The following is a 27,610-nucleotide window of genomic DNA, read 5'->3' as shown; positions in this document are numbered from 1 at the left end:
TAATTTCCCGTAGAGTAACGAGATTGTCATAGATAAGTATTTAGCAGCTTTCCGCACAGTCAATATATGGAGCAATATACACTTTCAGTACAGTGAGCTAATTATACCTGCAATCATTAATCCACTGGAATCAGAGCGACTTGAATCAACTTAATTATTTCCTCATTAGATTCCCCCATTATATTTCTAATTGGTTTCACATTCAAGAAACTAACATCTCACATATACACACAAAAATGTTTTTTAAAAAAATAATTCAAGATCATGCCATCAAACATTTCCCAATGTGAGGGTGAGGTTTTGTTAATAATGAGCAAAACAATTAGAATTAGAATGGCACATCCAAATGAAATATATAGCTATTTGTTTTTAATCAGTGCTGCATTAAAATGTGAGGGTTACGGTATCCCATTGTTTGATACTCATTTAGGCATTCACTTTATCATGGAAGTTTCAACCAGATAAAAGTTCGAAGTGAGTTCTGATGAAAGATCATCGGATTCAGTTTCTCTCTCTTGACCTGACCTGCATCTGGAACTTGTGTTTCCAGCATTTTCTATTTTTATTTCAAGCATCCTGCGGTATTTTGCTTTTGTTCTAATTTGGCCCAAATTGCATTTGTTCAGCAAAATATTGTGACTTTTAAAAGAAAAAAAAATCAGATGATTCAATTTGCTTGTCCCTTTAAAAAAAATCCCATTCCGCACGAGTATCATTTTAGCATTTGTTCTGTGGGTCTTTACACAGCGATGATAGCGTAATTTATTATGCCCAGTATGGCACCATGTTGCTGGCTAATGCAACACACATCTATCTCTTGCTTTTGGCTCCCCGTGATGCCAACTGGAAGAGAGTCATTTTTTAAAAACAAGTGCTTCTGCTGTTGTTTGCATCTGAGCCTGACGCTACTGGTGCAGTGGGTATCTTTAGGTCTGGTTTCCCTGGCGATCTACCAACTATGTGTGGGATCCCACCTTCCTGGATTTGTGCATCTGTTTACCCCTGATAGTGAAAGAAATCGCTCTTTTTTCCTTCTCCGAATTCAGATTTACAATATATTTCTAATGCCCAAGGCATAAATAAATCGGGAGAAAAAAACTTGGCCACTCGCACTTATTCAAAATATAAGAGAAACCGGCTTGGAGAGTGAGTGCAAACCTTCAGGTGCAATTAGAAATTTAATAAGTCTCAGGCAAGATTGGAAGAATCTTTTCTCTTCCTGCAGCATAGTGGACATGTGGAATGATCTACCAGAAGGAGTAGTTAATTCAGGTTCAGGAGACAGGATCAATGCCAGGATTGAGGATTCCAAAGATAATAATAGATCTGTGTGATTCACGTGGAGGTTAGCAAGAAAGTATCAGTGTGGGGAGAGGGTGGAAGTCCATAACTGGGGTAATGATGCATTGAATGTGGAAGGATTGCCTGCGTGATGGGCTGAAAGGCTTTTTCTTGTTCCAAGCTTCCTTACGTTCTTATGAAAATTTATATTTTGAATAAGTACGAGTGGCCAAGTTTATTTTTTTTCCCTAATTTATTTGTGCCTTGGGCATTAGGAATATATCATGATAAATGGACACTTGGGCAGGGTGCAGACAACAGCTTGTGTCCTAAGCAACGCAGCCCATCTGCTCCCTAAGGTTATTTTGGATTTGGAATTCACCTTACCATTCATTACCAATTCTTGGCTTGCTCTTGTTTTCACGTGGAAGAGAAGAATGAGAAAAGTGCTCAACATATGGATATATACATGCATTCATGCATATGTATGCGTATTTTCCAAGTGCGTTATTACTCAAAAGAACCATTTTGCAGACAACCTACTCAGAGGCAGAAATCACTGGTGGAACTGGACGGGCATAGAGGGATTTGGGCTTCCTGATGCAGGTTTGGTGCAACTACACAACAACTTGTAGCATCAGTCACTTTGCACCAATTTGCAGTTAAAGGATAACTGAAGTCCAGGGTCAAAGTCTGACCTGACACCAGATCGAGAAGGAGCAAGATTCCCTGGAGGAGTATGGAATCATTTGATCAGACACCACTTTGCACTGACACTAGGGTTGCCAACTCTGATTATATGTAATCCTGGAGGTTTCATCACATGACCACCCACCTCCAAAAGCCCAAACCAGCCAAACAGCCATTTTCCCCCCATCTCCAATACTTTTATAACTAATAAACAAAGAAAATGGAAAAAAAAACTTTTTTTCATGTCCCGGGTTTTCATTTTCCCGGGTTTGCTCGCTACAGTGTCCAGGAGATTAATCTTCAATTCCTGGAGACTCCAGGTCAATCCTGGAGGGTTGGCAACCCTAACTGACACTAAACGAGTAAGTGGGGTTTAAGTTTCCACGGGGGTTCTCCCAATTGGCGTGAGTTTGGCGGAAGCCCTGGAAGAACGACGTAAACAGTGGACGATTTGAAGAACCCCCCCCACCCCGAGAGAAATTCAACCCCACAGTGTAAGTGCATCTGAAAATTCACCACAATCTAATGGTCAGACTGTGGCTCATGTGCTGATCTATAGCTTAGCTATGAGGACAGAGGCTAAAAAACATTAAGAAATGAGAACAGAAGCCACGTGCATTCCAGATCTCACTGCAGGGATATTTTTCCGACGGTGATGCTTGGAGACCTGACAGGCAGCAAGCCCAAAGGTGCTGCGTTTCACTGCAGGAGAACAACAACTCCTGAGGTGAGGTGGAGAGAAGGAAAGGGACAAGATCGCTCGAGACACTGTGTGGATGATTAGATAGTTGGAGCAGGAAAGTGGGTGGACGAGTTAAATCAGAAGAGGCACAGAAATAAACTTCCAAAGGTTGTAGAATGCTTGTAAACACATGCCCTACAGCACAATGGGAGGGAAGATGGAGAAAGAGGTGGAGGTTAGAAGCTAATTGCAAAATGGTAACACAGACTCTTCCAAGTGGATTGTGACTGTACGGCAGTTCAGTTTGAAAACTGCAGAGGAAACATCTTGCACATTGTCAGGAAAGATTGCCATCTATTGGACCCTCCCGCACATCACACCAATTCCTCTTGTAAGTAAAAGTACAAAATGCTAGAAATACATAGTAAGGTCTGTCAGCATCTGTAAAAGACAGATAGGTTCACGCTTCAGGTTTAGATGCTATCCGAAACATTTTCGGATGCTGACCAGCCTACTGTAGACTTCCAGTATTTTCTACTTCAGACTTCTAGCGTTTGCAGTTTTCTATTTATTTGTCTTCTTGTAAGTAACAGGGTCGCCAAATCTGGCTGGACATATTCCTGGAGGTTTCATCACTTGAACTCCCGCTTCCAACCAATCCGCCAATGGTCACCCAACCTGTCCATCATTGCCAATCCTGGAGGGTTGGCAACCCCAATAAGTACTGAGTTAATCTTTAAAAAAAAAAGTGCAAACATTCCTGTTATACAACATGACTCTGTCAACAATGTTGGCTGCTTAAGTGGAGTTTGATTGAATATTGAAACATAAGAGGTGAGATTTTAACTCCTCGCTGCCACTGGGGATCAACCCGTTCCCAGCTGCAGCGAAGAGGAGAGTGTCTGGAGGCTCGATAGATCAAGTTTTCTCCACCACCACACTGCCCCGGGATTTCAGAGGCTTCCCTCAGTGGGCATAACTGGACCTGTGCGGAGGAGGAGGGACAAGTCGATCAATAGCAATTAACAAAATGTATTGTCACAATTATGTTTCCCATTGTAATTGTGCAAACACTGATATGTTAACATGAAAAACATTTTTTAAAAACTCTCTGGAAGTATAAGAGATGTAAACATAATTAAAATGACAAACTAAATTAAATAACATGCAGTAAAGACAGAAAATGCTGGAAATACACAGCGAATTCATCGATATCTAAGAGAAAAACTAGATTATTGCTTCGGGTGTGGGCCATTTTGCAGCTTTCTTTGCTTTTCATCTGCAAATTAAAAGAATATATTATGGTTTGCTAAGGGTTGAGATAGCATCATTTTAAAGAAAGCTTCAAATTTGAAGAAAGCTCTGCAATCTTCCAGATCTAAACAGAGGAGACGCGATGAGGAACCACATAGGATGTACATGGCATGTATAGCGCAGAAACAGGCCATTCGGCCCAACAGGTCCATGCCAGTCTTTATGCTCCACACGAGCCTCCTCCAATCCTTCTTCGTCTAACCCCATCAACATATCCTTCTATTTCTTTCTCCCTCATGTGTTTATCTAGTTTCCCCTTAAATGCATCTATGTTATTTGCCTCAACTACTCCTTGTGGTAGCAAGTTCCACATTCTAACCACTCTCTGGGTAAAGAAGTTTCTCCTGAATTCCCTATCGGATTTATTAGTGACTATCTTATATTTATGGCCATTAGTTCAGGTCTCCCTCCAAGTTGAAACATCCTCTCTACCCTATCAAAATCTTTCATAATCTTAAAGACCTTAAAGTCACCCCTCAGACTTCTCTTTGCTAGAGAAAAGAGTCTCGGCCTGTTCAATCTTTCCTGATAGGTATAACCTCTTAGTTCTGGTATCTTCCGAGTTAATCTTTTTTTACACCTTCTCCAGTGCCTCAAAATCCATTTTATAATATGGAGACCAGAACTGTGGGATATGATTTACAGCCCGATGAATGGTGACCCCCATCAATATCTTGGGGGTCACCACTGACCAGAAACTTAACTGGACCAGCCACATAAATACTGTGGCTACAAGAGCAGGTCAAAGGCTGGGTATTCTGCAGCGAGTGGCTCACCTCCTGACTCCCCAAAGCCTTTCCACCATCTACAAAGCACAAGTCAGGAGTGTGATGGAATACCCTCCACTTGTCTGGATGAGTGCAGCTCCAACAACACTCAAGAAGCTTGACACCATCCAGGACAAAGCAGCCCGCTTGATTGGCACCCCATCCACCACCCTAAACATTCACTCCCTTCACCACCGGCGCACTACAACAACTCGCCAAGGCTTCTTCGACAGCATCTCCCAAACCCGCGACCTCTACCACCTAGATGGACAAGGGCAGCAGGCGCATGGGAACAACACCACCTGCACGTTCCCCTCCAAATCACACACCATCCCGACTTGGAAATATATCGCCGTTCCTTCATCGTCGCTGGGTCAAAATCCTGGAACTCCCTTCCTAACAGCACTGTTGGAGAACCTTCACCACACGGACTGAAACGGTTCAAGAAGGCAGCTCACCACCACCTTCTAAAGGCAATTAGGGATGGGCAATAAATGCTGGCCTTGCCAGCGACGCCAACATCCCATGAACGATAAAAAAAAGGTCATTCAAAGGGTACGAGATCCCGCACCACAATGGTTCATACCAGTTCTCACAGGAGTTAAGTAATTATTAAAATGCGAAGGAAAAAAAAGTTAAATATAAAGCTGAGATGGGAAATAAACTGATTGTGCAATGATTCCAGTGATGTCACAGCAAAACCTTTTCCTTTCCCTTGCAGTCAGGACTACTTATTTTCACTTGTGAAAACATCTCATGAGATAAAGTAAATGATTCAGGCGCGTGGCCTCATGTGTGCAAGCTCATTTTGCTTGAGAGGGTACACCTACTTGCTACTAGTTAGGTATCTGGACTTTGATCGATGCCACCAGTGTAGAATGTGCTGCACTGCCACATATCAGCAAACAATTAAATGAATGGCCCTGCTGATGGTACTGTACAAACAAATCAATTCTCAACAGATAATTAACTTAAAATCTAACAGACTTCAAATTTGGTTAAGTTATTGCCAAAAAAAGAAACAAGTATGTCCATTTCTCTTTTATTTCTAATCTCTAAAGCTCTCACATCAGATGAATCCCACTTCTCTAGTGAACTCTCAGTCTTTCCTTGCCCTGAAAGAGATATCATCTGAACGGTACACCCTCTAGTTCCAAAGTGAGCCACGTAGATGACAAAAGAAAAAAGGAATTTGGAAAAAAAGGAATTAGGGAGCTAAGAAATATTTCATACCAGGGGTGACAAGTAAGCTCATTCATTGGTGTGAAAAATATGACATCTAACACTATAGACAGGCTCCCTATCAGCAGCATGAAGATCAATCAAGAACAACTAGCATTTATATGCTGCCATACATAAATGGGCGTATAATAGGCATCCGTTGAGATACCACCTGTTTTGCATCCCCGCCAATATCCAATTTCACTCTTCCCCCTGTCATTTCATTATGTCCCATAGATTCTAATTTAGACCTTGAAATTCCTTTCGAGGTGCTACACAAAATAAGAGATCATACGAACACCTTCCCTTTAAGACAGCAAGAATGGAAGTAGTCTCATTAATTCGGATGCACACTTGGATCCTGGAAGACGTAGGTCATTGTGCAAAATGATTTATGGACTCTCTGAACTCAACTCTGCTGCTAAGAGTCAGAAAGTGTGCTAATGACAGGAAAATACTGAAGCAAATACAACAGTCTCCATGATACATGAAGCTTGCTATGATCTAGTTTTTATTACCAATCCTACCAATATTAAAGGAGAGAAAGGATAAAAAAAAGAGAGAAATTACTCCTCCTTGTTCTTGCAGGGTCCATAAACCCAATCTTTAATAACATTATAGAATCTTACAGCACAGGAGTAGGCCATTCGGCCCATCATGTCTGTGCCAGCTCTTTGAAACAGCTATCCAATTAGTCCCACTACCCGGCTCTTTCCCCATAGCCCTGCAAATTTTTTCCTTTTCACTTGATAGGGAATGAAAGGCAAAGGCAAAAAATACCTCTGAGCACTTGCTGTGCTTTCTCTGATTTGTGTTGCAGCACACTCAGTGCAACATTATTTCATACAAGGCAGCAAGATTGAAAAAATAACTTGCTGTTAGCTGAAGACATTCTAATCGTGTTCTCGGGTTCTTTACTTTAAAATCCAATGCCTCCGTTTCTCCTTTGCTGCCCAAATTACAATAACAGTAATTTTACATTTTTAGAACCATATTACTTCATTACCGTCTGTGCCATTCCTGCCGCAAGATTTCAACATTAAGTCTGAATTTTGACACTGTGGCAATGAATAGCCAATTAGTTCAACGCACTTTCCATAGAACGAGGCCTTTGCAACTGGGTCGGGGGAAAGGCCCGAATCTTTGTTTTCCTATTTAACAGATAGATCACAAGTAACTTTACAGCCATCTGAATTTCCCTGCTATCTGCAAAACACAGTTTAGATACTGTTGCTAAGTGACTGACAAAAAGGAGCATGTCTGAGGTGATTCATGCAAAAACAAACTCACGCATGCATTCGCCATGGTTGAGCCAGTCTGATGTTCGACAAAGTGCTTGATCAGGGAGATAAACGTGAAACAATTAAGCAAATAGGCTGCCTGATCTGTGCGCTTATTGGGAAAAATCTTTATATTGAAGCAGTAGGTTGAGCTGCAATCATCTCATTATTGTAATCAAATACGTTGAAGTTCAATGGAACTTCAATGTATGATGGCTCTGAAATTCCCATCCCCAGCGTCCCAGCGCAGCAGGTCAAGATCTGCACCGGTCCTGTGGTCCCAACATTGAGTCCCCCAGAAATGACAAGGTCCGCTCTGTAGAATATTGCTGGGTGGGACAAAACCACTCGTCCTGTCAGCCCTGGATGCAGCGTGCCTGGGAGGCCCAGAAATTATGTGGGGAGCAGGAGGGTAGGAGTTGAAGGAAGTACCCCTGAAGACACAGCAGCAGCACTTAAAGCTAGACTGCTCTTAAAGCAGAAACCAGCACGCGGCACGGTGAAGACATAGCTCCAACAGGATCAAGCAGCAAGCCGCTCAGAGAGTGATATAACTATTCTTCTTACTGAAAATTAGGCATGGGTGAGTGGAATGCAATGGTGCGAGGAGGTGGCAAGAGTCCTTCCAACACAGCAGCCAGGACCACGTGGAAGGATGTGTTACAGGTTGTGAGCAGCAACTCTCTAATACCCAGGGCTTCTCTCCAATGCAAGAGTCATTTTAATGACCTCACAAATCCAGCAGAGGAAAGGGTTATCAGTGTAAGCTGCCATTAATATATATTTTGTACACTTCAGGCAACAGACCTATTTTTAACCTAAAACTGCATTCACAAATTTGAAGTTATCACCCTGTGCACTAAGTGAACTATAGTGACACCTGCAGAAGGAAAGGCTTCAACTAAATGGATACAGAATCCTGCAAAGCATGCCCATTGAAGCCTTAATATATAGTCTATGGGTAAATTGAGACCTGACATGTGGTAAGTGTAACAAGCTTGGGAGCAACAGGTGACTTTGGACCTATGGTTCCCAATGCTCTCCATTGGGGTTTTCCTCACCTCATGTCTGGGTCTGTTGTAAAATAATTGATGGAGATTGATTGCCATGTTTAGTCAACAACTCCATTATCATTGTATAATGCGACAACCAGGATGGTAGAGGGCGAACTGGATGGAACTTGATCTTTATTCGTCTAGAAATTCCTATGTACCTGTGGGAATTCCATTAGAGAAGGATTCTCTGGTTGTCAAATTAAGCATTTTGTGACTGGCAATAACAGGCAATCTTTTGTCGTGAAGAAAAGATTGAACTCAACTCCTGAGAAGGAAAAGATTGCACTCAATTGCGCTCATACTCTTACATGAGCCTAACAGGAAGGAACAAGTGGACAACAAGTAACTCATTACCTTCCTCTTTCTTATCTCCACAGAAGCTGGAAGCAAGGAAGTGCTGCAGAGGTAGAGAGGGGACTGCTGCTAGAACTTTCAACATCTGACACTGCCAGGAGAAACTGACCCATTCCGTCATGAACCCCATCATTTGTACAGACCAGCCTCGATATATTGGCTCAGGATTCTAGATAGTCTAGATGAGGAATTGACATAGGGTGATTCACAACTCGCAAGGAAGCCAGAGGATGAGGTACTGGATGTGGAGCTCGATGTACCGAAGCAGAGACTTAGGACATGTCACGCCCTGGCTGTTTAGCTTTCAAACAAATGACTGCAGAGCATTAGAACCAAATGAAGGCACTTGCATAGACTTTGCGAAGATGTGTGATAGATAGAAAAGATGGTGGCCATATAAATACTGTGGCTACGAGAGCAGGTCAGAGGCTGGGTATACTGCGGCGAGTGACTCACCTCCTGACTCCCCAAAGCCTTTCCACCATCTACAAGGCACAAGTCAGGAGTGTGATGGAATACTCTCCACTTGCCTGGATGAGTGCAGCTCCAACAACACTCAAGAAGCTCGACACCATCCAAGATAAAGCAACCCGCTTGATTGGCACCCCATCCACCACCCTAAACATTCACTCCCTTCACCACCGGCGCATTGTGGCTGCAGTGTGCACCATCCACAGGATGCACTGCAGCAACTCGCCAAGGCTTCTTCGACAGCACCTCCCAAATCCGCGACCTCTACCACCTAGAAGGACAAGAGCAGCAGGCACATGGGAACAACACCACCTGCACGTTCCCCTCCAAGTCACACACCATCCCGACTTGGAAATATATCGGCCGTTCCTTCATCGTCGCTGGGTCAAAATCCTGGAACTCCCTTCCTAACAGCACTGTGGGAGAACCGTCACCACACGGACTGCAGCGGTTCAAGAAGGCGGCTCACCACCACCTTCTCGAGGGCAATTAGGGATGGGCAATAAATGCCGGCCTTGCCAGCGACGCCCACATCCCGTGAACGAATATAAAAAACAAAAAAATACCATCTTAGAGTGGATTTCTCCACAATGCAGAGCATCATAGTATGACTGGCAGCTCAAGAAACTTCTGCCTACATCCCAGAGAGCACAGAGGTCTCTTGACACATAACTCCATGGATACACTCGGAAATGATCTTGTGGGGCTACACAACCTGGTGGCTGCAGGAGTATCTAGATCCCTTGCAGTGCTGCCTTATGACTCTGGCTTCCTGGGTTGCCTGCTGTTCCTCCACTTCATCCTCCTCCAACAAATAAATCATGGGGCGGGGAATCCCCATGGGAAAAACATTCTGCAGTCTTCCCCTTTATTTTAGTGAAATCCCCCAAACAAGAAACTGTCTGAAGCTAAGAAGCTGAGAGCCTGAAAAACAAAGTTCCAAAATTTTTTCAAAAAGACCGCTCCAAATTAATGGCATTCTATCTAAGACAAAGAAATGCAGCAATTGAGCTTTCAGATCCCAGCGTCAGTGCTGTTCTAAGTTATCCCTGTTTTATAGTAAACATAAGTTAGATCAGCAGATCCTAGGGCTGATATGTTGGAATTTAGGACCGTTGATGTATTTTCCTGGCCTAAATCCATCATTTGCTTGGATTCACCTTGGATTGGGTGGGCACACTCTCCCTCGCTTCTGGTAGAATTTAGGTCGGAACTTAAACGGGATGTCAAACTGTCAGATTCTCCCTCCTCCCCAAATTCTACCCCTCCCCCCCCAACTCCTTCCCAAGTTAGAACATTCGGCTTAACACCTTGCCAGTCTACCAGAATTTCGGGACCATCGTTCCCAGATTTAGATCAGACTTTCCCTGTAAAAACGTATTCTTTTTCCCCAAAATGTTAAATCATCGGGCCAGAACTTGCGCAGAGCGGCATGGCAACGATTGCCCCGGCTCCTGCGAATCAAATTAACGAATGTACTTACCGCGGGCTCAGCGGCGTCGACTTGCGTGACTTTGAACTTTAAAAAAAATTGTGCGCGATCAACTCGGCCTCTGAGCGGGGTCAGCTGACGCGCATGGAACAGTCTGTGAGAATAGAAGACGCGCCCACAAAATCTGTCAGGAAGAGAAGTCACGCCCACAAACGGGCAAGCAGACTTCATTCATTTAAAGTAATATTCTGGAAGTCATTGTAAATAAAATTTTTAATTTTTTAAACCAAAGAAATAATTGAATTAAATAATTAATAATTAAAGAGACAGAAGGGAAAAGTAAAAATAAAATTAACTTTTTAATTTTTAATGGCCAAAAACTATTAAAATAAGGAGTAATATGAGACACCACATTTTTAAAATTTAATTTTTAGTTGTTTGGCAGTCATTAAGAGTTATTGCACTTTTAAAAATTAGTATAGACCTGGTATTTTTCAGCATACCTTTTGGTGGCGTGATTAGTTACTTTCCAGCAGGGCGGATGGGCAAGCTTGCGATTTTTCACCGATTTCAATGATTGCAGCATGCGGCGGCCCTTTAATTCGCAGCTGTCAAATTGCCAGCGAACCAAAAGGAGCAAGTTCACGATTTCCGGGTTTTAGTGCGCACGTGCAAACGCGGGAACCTGCTCCTTCGATTCCCCATTAAAAACGGAGAGTGCTGTTGAGCTCCTCCGTTATTTCGGGAGCGAGTTCTGCCCCAAACTTTTCCCACACAAAGCTTTCCTGATAAAGAAGGATTGTACCGAAAGTCGAAAGACTTGAGTAAAAACAAGTTTAAAAAAGCACGCATAAAAATACGTAATGAATGAGATGGCCCTGTTTTCCTAAACAGTAAAGTACTACAATGGTCACTGGTTGAGACTCATTAACCCGCCAGAGTTATTGTTATGGGCTCCGTGCAGTGAAAAAGTTGTTGGTGGGTCTCAATGGAGGATGTATGTCTCTGGCCTATTATCTTTCACTTGCTCTTCAATGGCCTAATTTTAAATTCAACGCAGTCATTAATGGGCTCTTAAAGGGACACTATTTCTCTAAGCTTACAAAAGAATACTAGCTTTTTTTCCCCTTTTTTTTCTCCCTCTCGTTTGCTTTCAGCTAATCAAAAGCCACTTCGGGAGGGGAGGAAGTTGGCTCCTGCCTTCAAAATGGATGAGGTTCAAGCAAAGTATTTTAAGTTTATGAGACAGTGGCAGGCAGAAGAGGGTAATCCAGCATTTTATTTGTGTTTTATTTTAGAGTTAATAAAAGCAACAAAACTACTGCTGATATCTGAGTTAGGTTACTGCTGTTATATTGTGTCAGCCTCACAGTGACAAAATGGCAGAGATTGGATTCCCTCAGAATCTGCAGGCAGTTTAATCCTTGAGGTAGCGAGTTACTGTTTCCCATTTAGGACTCCTGGGATGTCGCGATATTTCTTTTTAGCTATGAATTCATGGTAAAGAGCAGCTCCAAGAACTGAAACGTTCTGATAATGCAAGGAGAAAAAAAAAACTCGACCAAAGCACTTGGATTGATCTTTGCCCAAGTGATTTCCACTTCCATTTAAAAAGAAAAATGTTTTCACATGTTTCTCATTAAAGTCTCTCACCTTTCCTTCACCTGTGAGCCTCTCCGTTCACTACAAATGTCGAACTAATTATACTGTCTTCAACACCAAGGACTCTGGAGTTAAATCTGCAATGATCACTGGAGTGCTCCCCCACCTCCCCGAAGATCATTCAGGATTTTCACCTTTTTTTTTTAAGGTTACCCCATCTAAGAGCCCAATGACAAAAATAATTGCAAGTGCCGTTGGTAGACATTCCTGCATCAGCAGTGAGCTGAAGTGAACATCTTAACTAGCTCTTAGTTTGTGCTCAATGAAATCCTGCATAATTATTGCTAATGGATGCCGGAGAGAATACTTCCTGCAAATATCCCAGAAGGTTACAGAACGAAATGGTTATAAGCTCGTATCCTCCCTGCTTCAAAGGTTACCGAACCCAAATCAGCAGAGTTACCATCTTTTGTCAGACCTCACAAGGAACTCCGGCCCTTTTATGTCCGCCACTTTCCCCCCTCCTCTTCTGAAGGTGTTGACACATCCGACTCTCCAGTTTCACCAATGTCAATCATCCTCCAGTACTTTGCCCCAAGGGCCAATTCTTCATGTGTCAGTGAGGCTATTTATTCCAACATCAAGAGCATCACGGCCGAACCCCGTCATGTCATCGGTCAACACCTGTATGTACGCACTTTCAAGTGAAAATCTCTGGATGGTGAGCGAGTTCAGCAATTCTGGCCGGGTTATCTGCTCCCAGGGCTGAGGCCAATTGCAACACTTGTATCTCCAACCGAATGGAGAACAGCTAACATGGCACAGTCAGGGGACTCAGTTCCACGCTGGCCAATGCACTTATTCCCCAACAGGGGAACCTCCTGAAATAAATTTGTCAAATAAAAAATAATCCTTAAGCCCATATTGCAAGTTTGTGCTACCGTGGACCTAATAGCTGATGCACTCTGAACTCTCCCTGGCAGCCAACATAACCCAGCTTTCACAGAAAGACATCGCTGATTTTGCGACGAGCTGAGTTTCTCTAAAACTGAGATTGTAAAGAAGAACATTGACAAGAAGTCAAAATCTTTTCCCAAAGGTAGGGGAGTCTATAACGAGGGGGCATAGATTTAAGGTGAGAGGGGAGAGATACAAAAGGGTCCAGAGGGGCAATTTTTTCACTCAAAGGGTGGTGAGTGTCTGGAACGAGCTGCCAGAGGCAGTAGTAGAGGCAGGTACAATTTTGTCTTTTAAAAAGCATTTGGACAGTTACATGGGTAAGATGGGTATAGAGGGATATGGGCCAAGTGCAGGCAATTGGGACTAGCTTAGTGGTATAAACTGGGCGACATGGACATGTTGGGCCGAAGGGCCTGTTTCCATGTTGTAAACTTCTATGATTCTATGATTCTATGACTATAAACGGTGGCAGTGATTATCCAGGAATCATTTTTTAAAAAGTGACTTGAAAAGTCAGGCAACATTCGGGCATCAGCAGTAATATAAATCTGTGCATAATTTAATAACCATAAGGACATTGCATCAGATATTTTAAAAATGGATTTGATTTCACAGGGACTTCAAGTATCACTCATCCTGTCTAAATCTAATAGGCAAACGTAGCATTAAAAAAAATCAAAACATTATTTGGTCTGGTCAACCAGACATCACTAGTGACATTTAACAAATTGATACATTTTAAAGTAACGTCACCTGGAGTGGTACAAGTTTGCAATTTGTTTTCAGCTACTGTCGAACATTCGCTCTCTCTGTCCAAGGTACGCGCTGACACTGAGGGATTCGATTGAATGAAATATCGATTTAAAAAATCTACTGCAGGCTTGTATTTAAACAGACAATCTAATTTAATATTTTCTTGGCTAATTGTGAAAGAACAGTCCAGCATGAAGTTAAGGGGAGCAGCAAATAAGGGGTTAAAAAAATATCAGTTTAATTGTATCACAATCAAAAGAGTAACTGCAGGACAATCTTTTCTCAGAGATGAGGCTCCTTCCGAGACTAATTATTAAGGGCCCTTTTATTCTTTTGTCTGGCGGGCAAGGGAGAGATTGTGAGTCTCGGGTGCTGTAATCTGATTTGTAACTGTTAGCAAGTCCCTTTCTGCACACAATGCAATGGGAGAGATTACTGAGTTCAAAAGGAAAAAGGAAAATAGTCGCAGCAAATCTTCTCAGCTCTCTGCTGAAATAATTTGATCGGAAGTTTCACCGCACCCTACATTTGCATTAATCTTCTTCTATCCTCATGTTTCTGCTTCAATAATAACCTCGGGTAAAAATGGCTGGAAGTATTTTCATTGCTTTGAAAAAGTGACATAAATCACGTACAACGGCAATAACTGCATGTTTCTTCTTGCAGTTTTACCCAGCTGTAATAAATATGTTTGCATGCTTTTATCATTTTATTTTCCTGACTGTCACTGAATGATCAAGATCTGGTCCCTTAATCGCTATAATTTCCACTGTCATGGACTGAAAATTTAACGCCGTGATAAAGGAACATGGAACGTCACAGTATCTGTCAGAAAACACTTTTATGGACTTGTATACCCACTCTGTGCAGGTTGCTAATTGCAAATCCGTCTTTATAAATGATGCTTAAGTTTCCCCATTATGATCACTGCATGTAGCATATAACAGAGTGCCCATACATGCTCCATTGTATGCATGGTGTGCACTGGCTATGCATAATTTGTTCAGCTCCAAATTGCTGCTAAAGTCTGCATAACAAAACCTGAACACATTTATCTGATTTCCTTTTGAAAGTTACCATTGAATCTGCTTCCACCGCGTTTCAGATCATAACAACTTGCTGAGTAAAAAAATGTTTCCTCATGTCACCTCTGGCTCTTTTGCCGATCACCTTAAATCTGTGTCCTCTGGTTACCAACCCTTCTACCGCTAGAAACAGTTTCTCCTTACTTACTCGATCAAAACCGTTCATGATTTTGAACACCTCTATCAAATCTCCCCTTAACCTTGTCTGTTCTAAGGTGAACAACCCCACTCTCTCCACGCAACTGGTGTCACAACAGAACTGAAAAAATAATGTATTATAGGCTTTTATCCCTTTATTAGTTTGAAGAACAAGTTCCCTCACTGGTTTAGTGGGTAAATGCACAAAGGTTCAAGCTGAGTTAGACGACTCGCCTGAATTGACTTACGTCTGAGTGTTCTTCATTTCTGTAATGAGACGTGAACAGAAGGTATACTGATTGCACCAATCATACTTGGTAATCTGTTTTTTTCCTGTGTAATAAAGCAGCTCACGAATGGATCTGAAAGTGATCTTGCCTGGGGTTAACTTGGGCCAACTTCAGAGCGACAGGGCTGGATTATGCCGTATGCGGTGAATGAACGGTGCCCGCCGTTCATTAGGTTTGCACTTGCCCGTAGACTTTCCGCGGGCTTTTGCACAACAAGTTCCTCTAAATTAGACAGTCAAAAAGAACGGCCCTCTCTCCCGGCCATCTGGGACCTGTGTGAAAAGGGCAAGCAGCTGCCTATCCCCTTAACCAATCAGGTTGAAGCCGTTCGGAGACTGAACCCGGAAGTGTAAGTGAGAATAATGAATTCAATGTCAAATCAGGTGCAGAAAGCAAAATAAGGAGGGGCAAGAAAGATTGAATTAAGAGACAGAGATAAAAGAGACAGAAAGAAGAAATAAAAAAATAAAAAATTTACATTTTCTTTAAATGTCCAACAACAATTAAAATCTGAAGGAATGAGACTCCACACTTTTTGAAGTAATTTTTTAATGCCAGAGAAGTTTGACAGTCATTAAGACTTACCATGCCGTTAAAAGGGTACTGACATCAGAATGGACAAGCACTAACTTCTTCAGGCGGGTTTAGTCCGTATATACGACACCATGCAGGAACCTCATGCTGTTCCATTCGTTTGAATGGGGAGCCAGCCGGCGAGATGCCGTTCTCGCGGAACTTACGGAGGAGCAGGGCATCTCTTTCAGCAACTTTCGTTTTTTTCCGGGTTTAACTGCGCGTGTGCGGTTGCTGAAAGTTGCTGACCGATTTGCACAGAAATAACGGTGAGCCCTATTAGCCATGTCGTTATTTTCACAGCAAAATCCAGCCCATTGAAGGAGAACACAAGGGGATTTACTCCCAGGTCCTGCTGTCACGCCAGTAGATATAGGGCAGTGGGAGTCATTGTCCGTAAGAAGCAGGTGACCAGACTGCTTAGGGAAGCGACCGATACCACGAAAACGGAGTAGATATTTGTGGCAGAACTGGATTTCTGATGATTAGTCATCCCATCTAATCAGTTATGTTTCTTTCTGTGCGCCTTAACCATTATGTTATGTAGAAAGTGCTAACCTCAAAACAATTTTCAGCCCATTCTAGGAGGGAGAGTGGTCCCACAGCACACTTCTGGAAGAGGCACTTTTTAACTTGAACTTTCTTTGGTTCATGTGTTCATTTATTCTGAGTGAGAAAGCGGCCATATCTTTTTCCCATTATTTTCAGTACGAATTAAAAACAAGCACATACGGTGTCAAAAGAGGTCACGCGTTGATAGTCATAAAGTGAACCGCAGAGGCACGAAATTAGAACATAATGATAGCATTGCCTTGTGTAAACGAACTCTAAAAAGGCTAGTATGTTGTTTCATTAGTATTACATTTTTAGAAATGATTTCATCTGCAAATGAAGCAGCTCTGCAATGATAATAGAGCAATCACTGTCTGCAAAATTATTCATTTAAGTGACCTTTCATCAACCCGTGCCATTAGCCTGCATCTCAGTAGTTCAACCAGATTAATGCAGTCCTCTAGTGAATGAATGGAAAGGTTGCATCCTCACTTTTAAACTACCGCATTCATTGCCCACAATGCACTGTACTTGACAACATGCTGCACCTTAACAAGTTGTATGGAAGCAAAACCTTCCCTGGAAAACTGAACATAATTTTTACCTCATAAAAATATTATGGCAGTTGTTATTTTACTGAAAAGTGCATCAATATGGAGTTGACACATGATGTTGAAATGGGAAGCTTAACAAACACTGGGTTACAAGGTTACACCCATCGAGTATTCATTGACAGCTTTTTTAATGCAAGATTTCAAATTATGCACGCCTTTATCCTTCAACTGGTGTGTGCGAAAACAATTATCTGCGCACTTCAAGAAATTGGTGAAATGAAAAGGAACACTTGAGAAGCGGTCGAACATATTTTGGTTTGTTTGAAAATAGTGGTTTTGTTGAAGTTTTTATTTTAGAGCAGCAACGCAACCTCTCTCAAAGGATCAATACCAACTGATTATTTTCGTACAATAAATGTTGGGACAAGTTATGGGCTTCAACATGAAGACCGAATCTCTGACAATTTTTTTTTAATAATACATTCTGCTTTCAGGAAAAAATGATTCGAAAAGATTTCAATTTGTGATATATTGTTTTTTCTTATTTTACCACTCCCCCATCCCAAGTTGTTACTTTCTTATTTTCAGGGCTGCCAACGTCATCCATCTTTTTCTGGACAAGAGTGCAGGTAGATATTGCCATTCTGGATCAGAGATGTTCACTACCATATGAATCCTAGGATTGTTCCATCTCTATGGCAGAATCCTTTCTTCTCTTGCCCTCCAGTGAGAGACAACAAAGGAAATACTTTGGAATTACTGGATGCATCAGTGAGATGCATTAGTGAGACCACCAAGCTGAGGTGCCAAGGCAAGGGATTTCAATCTCACATAGAGACATTCAAGTTCACAACAGGAGGCCATTCAGTCCATCGAGTCGGTGCCAGGTCTTTGCTCAAGCAATGCAAAACTAATCGCACTGCCCTGCTCTCTTCCCAAAGCCCTGCATCTTCCTCTACTTCAAATATTTATCCAATTTTCCCTCTCTGCCTCAGCCACACCATGTGAAAAAGGAATCCATGCTTCAACAAATCTCTGTGTAAAGAATGTTTCTCGTAACCCCTCTCCTCACACACTCAGTGCGTTTTAAATTGATGATCGCTCATCCCTGACTCCCCAACCAAAGTAAACAGTCTTGCCCTATTCACTCTATCAAAAACCATTCAGAATTTAAAAAGCCTCTATTAAATCTCCTCAGAACTTTCTCTGATCCAGTGATCCCAGTATCTCAAGTGTCTCCTCATAATTGCATTTTCCCAAACCTGGTATTATCCTGATGAATCTACGCTGTGCACTTGCGATGGCTTTAATGTCCTTTCTATAACAGGCTGTCCCAAATTGTACTCAATACTCTAACTGTGGCCGCACCAATGTTTTGTACAAATTTATTATTTCTTTACTCCGGTACTCCACTCCCCTGTTTATAAAACTTAAAATGCCGTTGGTCTTTTTAAAATGGTTTTATCTACCTGCACCCACACTTACAAGGAAGTATTCTGCAGGGTTGGTTTCCCTGAGAGCTGCCCGTGATGTTGGCGTCTGCCTCAGGGCAAACCAATGTTGCAGCGGGGACCTGAAGCAGGTGTTGGGCTCCTTATTTGCATATGCAAAGGGCCTAATGCCTGCTTCAGGGACAGGTAAAAGGCGACTCTTGTCTGTCCTTGCCTAACATGGCGGGCGGTGCACTTACTGCCAGAAGTGCGCTCGCGCTCACTGCCCGCCATCTTGGGGATTTTGGAAGCCGGCTACCACCTGAAAAAACGGGAGCTACGCGACCCAATTTCTAGGCTCCTGCATGGGGGGGGCGTGCTCCCGAATTTCCAGGCCAATATCTCTGCCACATCTCGATGGAATTATGTATTTGAACCCAAGGTCTCTCTATACATCCACATCCTTCAGCATTAGAGTAGATTTTCCTCTTCATCCATGAGCAATTCCACCTTCTTAAAAGCTGCAAGACTCCCACCAAATTTAGGAAAGTTGCTGAGGCTAGGGACTCAAAATAGCGCATGGCTTCACAGAATAGCAGATTGGTGATACAAAATGCAAGGAAATTCACCATCCTCTGTCTACTCTAGGCACTGGTATGTATTTGCATTTTAGCCATCTTAATTGGTAGCATTGCCTTACTTGGATTAAAAACGACCATCATGTCGAAACTCCAGTTTCTTGCAAGTAGTTCCGAGCTGGAAGAGCTTTGTTGAGTGAATCAGTGCGCCCGAGAGTTACTGAATCAGGTTTTGTTTTTAATTTTATTTCTGTCACAATCAGGAGCCTCGTCGACCTTACGAACCTATTGAGCCCCCAACTTACCAGAGGAATATCAAAACATAGGTCTGGATGTGGAAACTGTTGGCATGTATGATGCCATGACTTTTATTACAAATAACAAATACCCAGATTTTTTTTCCCAAATTGGCCTGGGTTTTTATCTGGTTTGTCCCCTCTCCCAGGAGATCACATGGTTTTGGGTGGGGTGGGGAGTGTATGTACTGTGATACACAAGGCATCATAATTGTGTGGGACAGGCTGGATGGACCGGAGGGTCTTTTCCTGTTTGTGGCGTTCATATTATCCTTTTCAGAATGTCATCGTTATTTATGGGCAAACTCCAAAAAGATCTAACATGGATCTCTCAGCATGAGATGCACTGTCCAGCTTGGAACTCAGTCACGCAGCTCAAGGAAGGCCTAAGTTCAATCTCTGCTCTGTGCTGAGTTTACTGATCTCAACCAGGGCAGTAGAGGGATTTATGATGGGAATTTTTTACCCTTTAAATCGAAAGAGGAACCAAGACACAATAACATGACAAAGGTGTCCTCGACAACCAATCTGAGTTTGAAGATGTGGATTTTATGAATGAACTATGGTACAAAATTTATCTGCCAGGGCAACTTATATCTCAGACAAAGGGCCTGAATGCCTAATTTTCCAGTCAAGAGGAGATAACGCAGCCATTCCAACTTCACAATGCCATTATCACACATCAGGAAACATTCGCTGGACTTTTGATCTCTAATTTAAGCAGTTACATTTTTGTTCCTCAATATTTTGAATTGAATTACTTTGAGTGGAATGACTGCTAACAATCTATGTCACTCATACAGGCCAGGATGGTTCCAGGTTCAAAGCTTCATCGATGCTGAATCTCCCCTGGGGCAGCAGTATGGGTAATGACATTGGTGTCAGTGCCCTTGGGCTGTAGAAAGGGGGGGAAAAAGTGTTCCCACTGCTGATTATCCAGTAACCTAGAATCATAGAATGATACAGCACAGGAGGCCATTTGGCCCATCGTGCTTATGCCGGCTCTTTGAAAGATCTATCCAATTAGCCCCACCACCCTGCTCTTTCCCCATAGCCCTGTAAATTTTTCCTCTTTAAGTATTTATCCAATTCCCTTTAGAAAATTGTCATTGAATCTGCTTCCACCACCCTTTCAGGCAGTGCATTCCAGATCATAACAATTTGCCGTGTTAAAAAAAAATCCTCATGTCGCCTCCGGTTCTTTTGCCAATTACCTTAAATTTGTGTCCTCTGGTTACTGACCCTCTTGCCACTGGAAACAGTTTGAGCTGTCTCCTTTGCTGGTTGTTCTGGTTTGGGATTGTCAGGCTTCATGGATGAAGGACATTGTGGGTGTTTAGGATGGGGGATAAACTCAACATCATCTCCTTTTTCTCCATAGCCCTGCAAATTTTTCCCCTTCAAGTATTTATCCAATTCCCTCTTGAAAGTTATTATTGAATCTGCTTCCACCGCCCTCTCAGGCAGTGTGCTGGAAAGTGCATTGATTGAGGGCTCAATCGGGCTGACTGTCATGCTCCTCACGAATCGAATAGCCTGCTAGGCTCACCGATGAAGAATGGCAACCTAGATGAGCGACCAATAGGGACACTGTGGCATAGCACGAGCCAGAAGAGCAGAGGAGAAAAGGGAAGAAAACTGGAAACAAAATAATGTAGTTTTCTGAATAAATTAAACATGTGAAAACCAAAGATAGAATAATAAGCTGATTAACAACATCTTAGGTTCTTTTTTCCTGGAAGATGAAAAATATGAGAAGAAACACATTTATTTGAGATGCAATAATAATTAATTTTTAAAAGAGCACAATTTTCTTTGAAGCCCATTTTTCCATATAAAGAAAGTAACAATTTTCCAAATGTAAATAAGGGCTGATTTAAATAATCAACTTGACCTAAAAATGAAACATTGAAAAGCAGTAGCAGTATTTGAGTGGGATTTTATTGGAGGGGTTTCTTTGCTGTTCGTGCCTTGATACAAAAACAATGAAAGGGCAAATGAGCATTTATCATGAATTGTTAAGATTGCTCCAAGCCAATCAGAATCTTACATAAGAACATAAGAACATAAGAAATTGGAGCAGGAGTAGGCCAATCGGCCCCTCGAGCCTGCTCCGCCATTCAATAAGATCATGGCTGATCTGATCCCAACCACAAATCTAAAGAACACAAGAAGTCGGAGCAGGACCCGGCCACATAGCCCCTGGGCCCTCTCCGTCACCCACAGGGCATTGACCGATCCGAACTCAGCTTCATGTCCAATTTCCTGCCCGCTCCCCATAACCCCTAATTCCCTTTACTTCTAGGAAACTGTCTATTTCTGTTTTAAATTTATCTAATGATGTAGCTTCCACAGCTTCCTGGGGCAGCAAATTCCACAGACCTACCACCCTCTGAGTGAAGAAGTTTCTCCTCATCTCAGTTTTGAAAGAGCAGCCCCTTATTCTAAGATTATGCCCCCTAGTTCTAGTTTCACCCATCTTTGGGAACATCCTTACTGCATCCACCCGATCAAGACCCTTCACAATCTTATATGTTTCAATAAGATCGCCTCTCATTCTTCTGAACTCCAATGAGTAGAGTCCCAATCTACTCAACCTCTCCTCATATGTCCGCCCCCTCATCCTCGGGATTAACCGAGTGAACCTTCTTTGTACTGCCTCGAGAGCAAGTATGTCTTTTCTTAAGTATGGAGACCAAAACTGTATGCAGTATTCCAGGTGCGGTCTCACCAATACTTTATATAACTGCAGCAATACCTCCTTGTATTTATATTCTATCCCCCTAGCAATAAAAGCCAACATTCCGTTGGCTTTCTTGATCACCTGCTGCACCTGCATACCAACTTTTTGATTTTCTTGCACTAGGACCCCCAGATCCCTTTGTACTGCAGTACTTTCCAGTCTCTCGCCATTAAGAAAATAACTTGCTCTCTGATTTTTCCTGCCAAAGTGCATAACCTCACATTTTCCAATATTATATTGCATCTGCCAAATCTCCGCCCACTCACCCAGCCTGTCTATATCCCCTTGCAGGTTTTTTATGTCCTCCTCACTCTCTACTTTCCCTCCCATCTTTGTATCATCTGCAAATTTTGATATGTTGCACTCGGTCCCCTCCTCCAAATCGTTAATATAGATTGTAAAGAGTTGGGGACCCAGCACCGACCCCTGTGGAACACCACTGGTTACTGGTTGCCAGTCCGAAAATGAACCATTTATCCCAACTCTCTGCTTCCTGTTCGATAACCAATCCTCCACCCATGCCAGAATATTACCCCCAATCCCGTGATTTTTTATCTTAAGTAATAATCTTTTATGTGGCACCTTGTCGAATGCCTTCTGGAAGTCTAAATACACTATGTCCACTGGTTCCCCTTTATCCACCCTATACGTTATTTCCTCGAAGAACTCAAGCAAATTTGTCAGACATGACTTCCCCTTCATAAAGCCATGCTGACTTTGTCCTATTAAATTATGCTTATCTAAATGTTCCGTTACTGTCTCCTTAATAATAGACTCCAAAATTTTACCCACCACAGATGTTAAGCTAACTGGCCTATAATTTCCAGCCTTCTGCCTACTACCCTTTTTAAATAACGGTGTTACATTAGCAGTTTTCCAATCTGCCGGGACCTCTCCTGAGTCCAGGGAATTTTGGAAAACTATCACCAAAGCATCCACAATCCCTACTGCCACTTCCCTCAAGACCCTAGGATGGAAGCCATCAGGTCCAGGGGATTTATCCGCCTTGAGTCCCATTATTTTACTGAGTACCATCTCCTGAGTGATTTTAATCGTATTTAGCTCCTCCCCCCCGAGAGTCCCCTGTTTGTCCAGTGTTGGGATATTCTTAGTGTCCTCTACTGTAAAGACTGAAACAAAATATTTGTTCAGCATTTTTGCCATCTCCATGTTTCCCACCATTAATTTCCCAGTCTCATCCTCTAAGGGACCTATGTTTGCCTTAGCCACCCTTTTTCTTTTTATATAACTATAGAAACTCTTGCTATCTGTTTTTATATTTTTTGCTAATTTCTTTTCATAATCTAACTTCCCTTTCTTAATCAATCCTTTAGTTACTTTGTGCTGTCTTTTGAAGAATTCCCAATCTTCTATCCTCCCACTAAGTTTGGCTACCTTATATGTCCTTGTTTTTAGTCGGATACTATCCTTGATTTCTTTACTTAGCCACGGATGGCTGTCATTTCTTTTACACCCTTTTTTCCTCAGTGGAATATATTTATTTTGAAAGTTGTAAAATAACTCCCTAAATGAACACCACTGCTCATGTACCGTCTTACCCTTTAATCTATTTTCCCAGTCCACTTTAATCAATTCCACTCTCATACCATCATAGTCTCCTTTATTCAAGCTCAGTACGCTTGTTTGAGAATCAACCTTCTCACCCTCTAATTGGATATGGAATTCAACCATGTTGTGGTCGCTCGTTCCAAGGGGATTCTTAACTAGGACATTATTAATTAATCCTGACTCATTACACAGGACCAGGTCCAAGGTTGCCTGCCCCCTTGTAGGATCAGTTACATACTGCTCAAGAAATCCATCCCTGATGCACTCAATGAACTCGTCCTCAAGGCTGCTCTGCCCAATTTGATTTGTCCAGTTAATATGATAATTAAAATCCCCCATAATTATGGCTGTTCCCTTATTACATGCCCCGACTATCTCCTGATTAATACTTCTTCCAGCAGAGTTGCAACTATTAGGAGGCCTATATACTACGCCCACTAATGTTTTTTTTCCCTTATTATTCCTTATCTCCACCCAAACTGTTTCATTATCTTGATGCCTTGTCCCAATATCATTTCTCTGTATTACAGTGATTCCTTCCTTTATTAACATAGCCACCCCACCTCCCCTTCCTTCCTGCCTGTCCTTCCTGATTGTTAAATACCCTGGCATATTTAATTCCCAGTCGTTGTCACCCTGCAGCCATGTTTCTGTAATGGCCACAAGATCATACCCATACGTAGTTATTTGTGCCGTTAACTCGTCCATTTTATTACGAAGGCTACGTGCATTCAGATAAAGAACTTTCAAATCTGTTTTGTGATGCTTAGTTCCTGCTTTTTCCTTTTTTAACACTTTACCTATTACTCCATACCTTCTGTCCCTTCCTGTTACGCTTTCCTCTCTCTCCCTGCTCAGGTTCCCAACCCCCTGCCACTTTAGTTTAAACCCTCCCCAACAGCACTAGCAAACACTCCTCCTAGGACAGCGGTCCCGGCCCTGCCCAGGTGCAGACCATCCGGTTTGTACTGGTCCCACCTCCCCCAGAACCGTTTCCAGTGTCCCAGGAATTTGAATCCCTCCCCCTTGCACCATTCCTCTAGCCACGTATTCATTTGAAATATCCTCCTATTTCTACTCTGACTAGCACGTGGCACTGGCAGCAATCCTGAGATTACTACCTTTGAGGTCCTATTTTTTAATTTACCTCCTAACTCCCTATATTCTGCTTTTAGGACCTCATCCCCTTTTTTACCTATATCGTTGGTGCCTATGTGCACCACGACAGCTGGCTGTTCGCCCTCCCCCTCCAAAATGTTCTGTAGCCGCTCCGAGACATCCTTGATCCTTGCACCAGGGAGGCAACACACCATCCTGGAGTCTCGGTTGCGGCCGCAGAAACGCCTGTCTATTCCCCTTACAATTGAGTCCCCTATCACTATAGCTCTTTCACTCTTTTTCCTCCCAGCCTGTGCAGCAGAGCTACCCGTGGTGCCAGGAAGTTGGCTGCTGCTGCCTTCCCCTGATAAGTCATCCCCCCCAACAGCATCCAAAGTGGCATATCTGTTTGAGAGGGGGATGGCCACAGGGGACCCCTGCACTACCTGCCTGCATCTCTTACTCTTCCTGGTGGTCACCCATTCACTTCCTGCCTGTATACCCTTTACCTGTGGTGTGACCAACTCGCTAAACGTGCTATCCACGAGTTTCTCTGCATCGCGGATGCTCCACAGTGAGTCCACCCGCAGCTCCAGCTCCGAGATACGATCGTTCAGTAGCTGCAGGTGGACACATTTCCCGCACACATGGTCGGCAGGGACACTGGTAGTGTCCATGACTTCCCACATCTTGCAGGAGGAGCATATCTTCCGTTATCTCTACCTTTAATCTAGTTGCTGCTCTGTTATTGGAATATCTGTCACCAATTAAACAAAATGTGCTGCAAACCATCCAACGACGACATCACACAGACAGTCAATGGACAGTTTATTCTCCATCAGGTGCGTCCACTTACAACCTGAGAATCACTTTCTAACAGAAGTGCACCTTTGTCACGTTATTGTGTCTTGGCTCCTTTTTCGAGTTAAAGGGTAAAATATTTCCCACCACTAACCCCATTTTTGAAAAAAAAACTTATTGGGAGAAAATTTCCATGGAGTTCTTCTGATCTCCTGAACAGGCTGGGCCTCTTTTCTCTAGAGAGGTGACCTGATAGAGATCTTTACAATTACGAAGGGGTTTGATAGAGTAGATGTAGAAAAGATGAGTCCACTTGTGGGGGAGTCCAAAACTAGGGGTCATAAATATAAAAGATAGTCCCTAATAAATCCAATAAGCAATTCAGGAGAAACTTCTTTACCCAGAGAGCGGTGAGAATGTGGAACTCGGTACCACATGGAGTGGTGGAGGCGAATAGCATAGATGCATTTAAGGGGAGAAAGAACATAAAGATCTGCTTTTAGCTGTTCCTCGGTGCAGGGGGTGCTCAAGAGAAGCGTCAAGGGAATTCCAGGTGATTAGCTTTAGCACTCTTGCGCCAGACTAGGATTGAGGAAACTTAGCCACAGCACACGAAGAGTTAAAAGAATGCTTGCTGTTAGCCCCAACTGTATCCAAATATATCTGACTGCACCTTCATTATTTCCAAAAGGCACCGTGTAAGGAACCAGATTTATAAACAGGAATAGTTATGAAGTGAGTCCGAATACCGAGGATACCTCAAAAATTATGGAACATTAGTCAACCTCCTATGTTATTGCATACAGGGAGCAAAGATCAAGTGTAGTCTTCAACTGAAGCAGGGTTAGAGGGCGGAAGATAATTAGGGCAGGGTGCACAGACTTAATTCTGTCCCCATTTTGAAGTCATAGACTCTGTCCTCATTTTGATATCATATTTTGATTTTATATTATCATTTAGTTACTTAGCAAAACTGTCAACAATTTGAGAAGCAGAGTGAGTTCGACCACTGGAGTGTCTCTGCAGGACTGCTGGGACACACAGAACTGGGACACAGTAGTGACACCCACTGGCAGGAGGGTGTAATTACAACATGACAAGTTTACATTGGTAGTTTTCATTATTAATGTGGACACCGGAATTTACAATGGTAAAAACTGACAAGAAATGTGCGTAGACATAATTTTTAAAAAATATTATAGATAGATTAGAAAGAGGTCATCCACTGAATAGAAAAAGATTGGATTCAATTGCCATCACCACAAACCTTGACCGTCCTCATATTGGGCTCGATTTTCGCACCCACGAGCAGGTGCATTCGTGACGAGGGGGCTGCGAAAATCGGGGATTCCCGGAGCGGGTCCGGAGCCCAGCTCCAACCCGCCCACTTCCGGGTTCCCCAGTGACGCGCTGACATGCGCGCGCAGCCCCCGCATGTGGGACTCCCGCTGGCAATTAAAGCCAGCGGGATGCCACTTGATGTAATTAACCAGGTACTTTAGGTCGTTTACAGACCTGATTGACCTGATATTTTAGGAGGGGTGGGATTTTCCAAACAACTGGGACTGTTTCCCGTACTGGGGGAAACACTCCCAGTTGAAATGGACGTGTTGCAGCCATCAGCCTGTGGCAGCTGCAAAGGTCCATTTGACAGGTGCGGGGGGGAGACCCTCACTCATTGCAGGAGGTCACTCTGTCACTTTGGACAAAGTTTGGCCTCCACCACCCTCCTCCTAACAACAAAATTCACAAACATGCACACTTACCCCGGTGTCCAGACACATGTACCTACCTTGCGAACCCCCTCAAATGTACATCTTCCGGATGGGGGCTGCTGTAGCTGCAGTCATGACCTCCTCAGAGGACGAACAGCATCACCAGCCTCGCTGGCCACACCATCCACCTCTGACACGTGGAGCTCCACAACACAGTGCTGTGACATATCCACCTGCACAGCAGGAGGGAGGGCAACCGCAGAGAGAGATGCGTCGCAGAGGGCACTACCCTCGCCACAGGGTCCACAGACCGAGGCTCAGCTTTC

The 27,610-nt window shown here is 43.0% G+C and overlaps 1 protein-coding gene across 1 annotated transcript in view; it reads right to left on the bottom strand.

Moving 5' to 3' along the window:
• ccser1 (coiled-coil serine-rich protein 1) overlaps positions 1–27,610 on the bottom strand; it is a 1,034,597-nt gene that overhangs the window by 679,976 nt on the left and 327,011 nt on the right. The window lies entirely within an intron of this gene.

Source organism: Heptranchias perlo, chromosome 1, assembly GCF_035084215.1.
Source record: "Heptranchias perlo isolate sHepPer1 chromosome 1, sHepPer1.hap1, whole genome shotgun sequence".
Classification (NCBI taxonomy): domain Eukaryota; kingdom Metazoa; phylum Chordata; class Chondrichthyes; order Hexanchiformes; family Hexanchidae; genus Heptranchias; species Heptranchias perlo.
The sequence above is the reverse complement of the archived record's forward strand: the minus strand, read 5'-3'. Positions and strand labels throughout refer to the sequence as shown.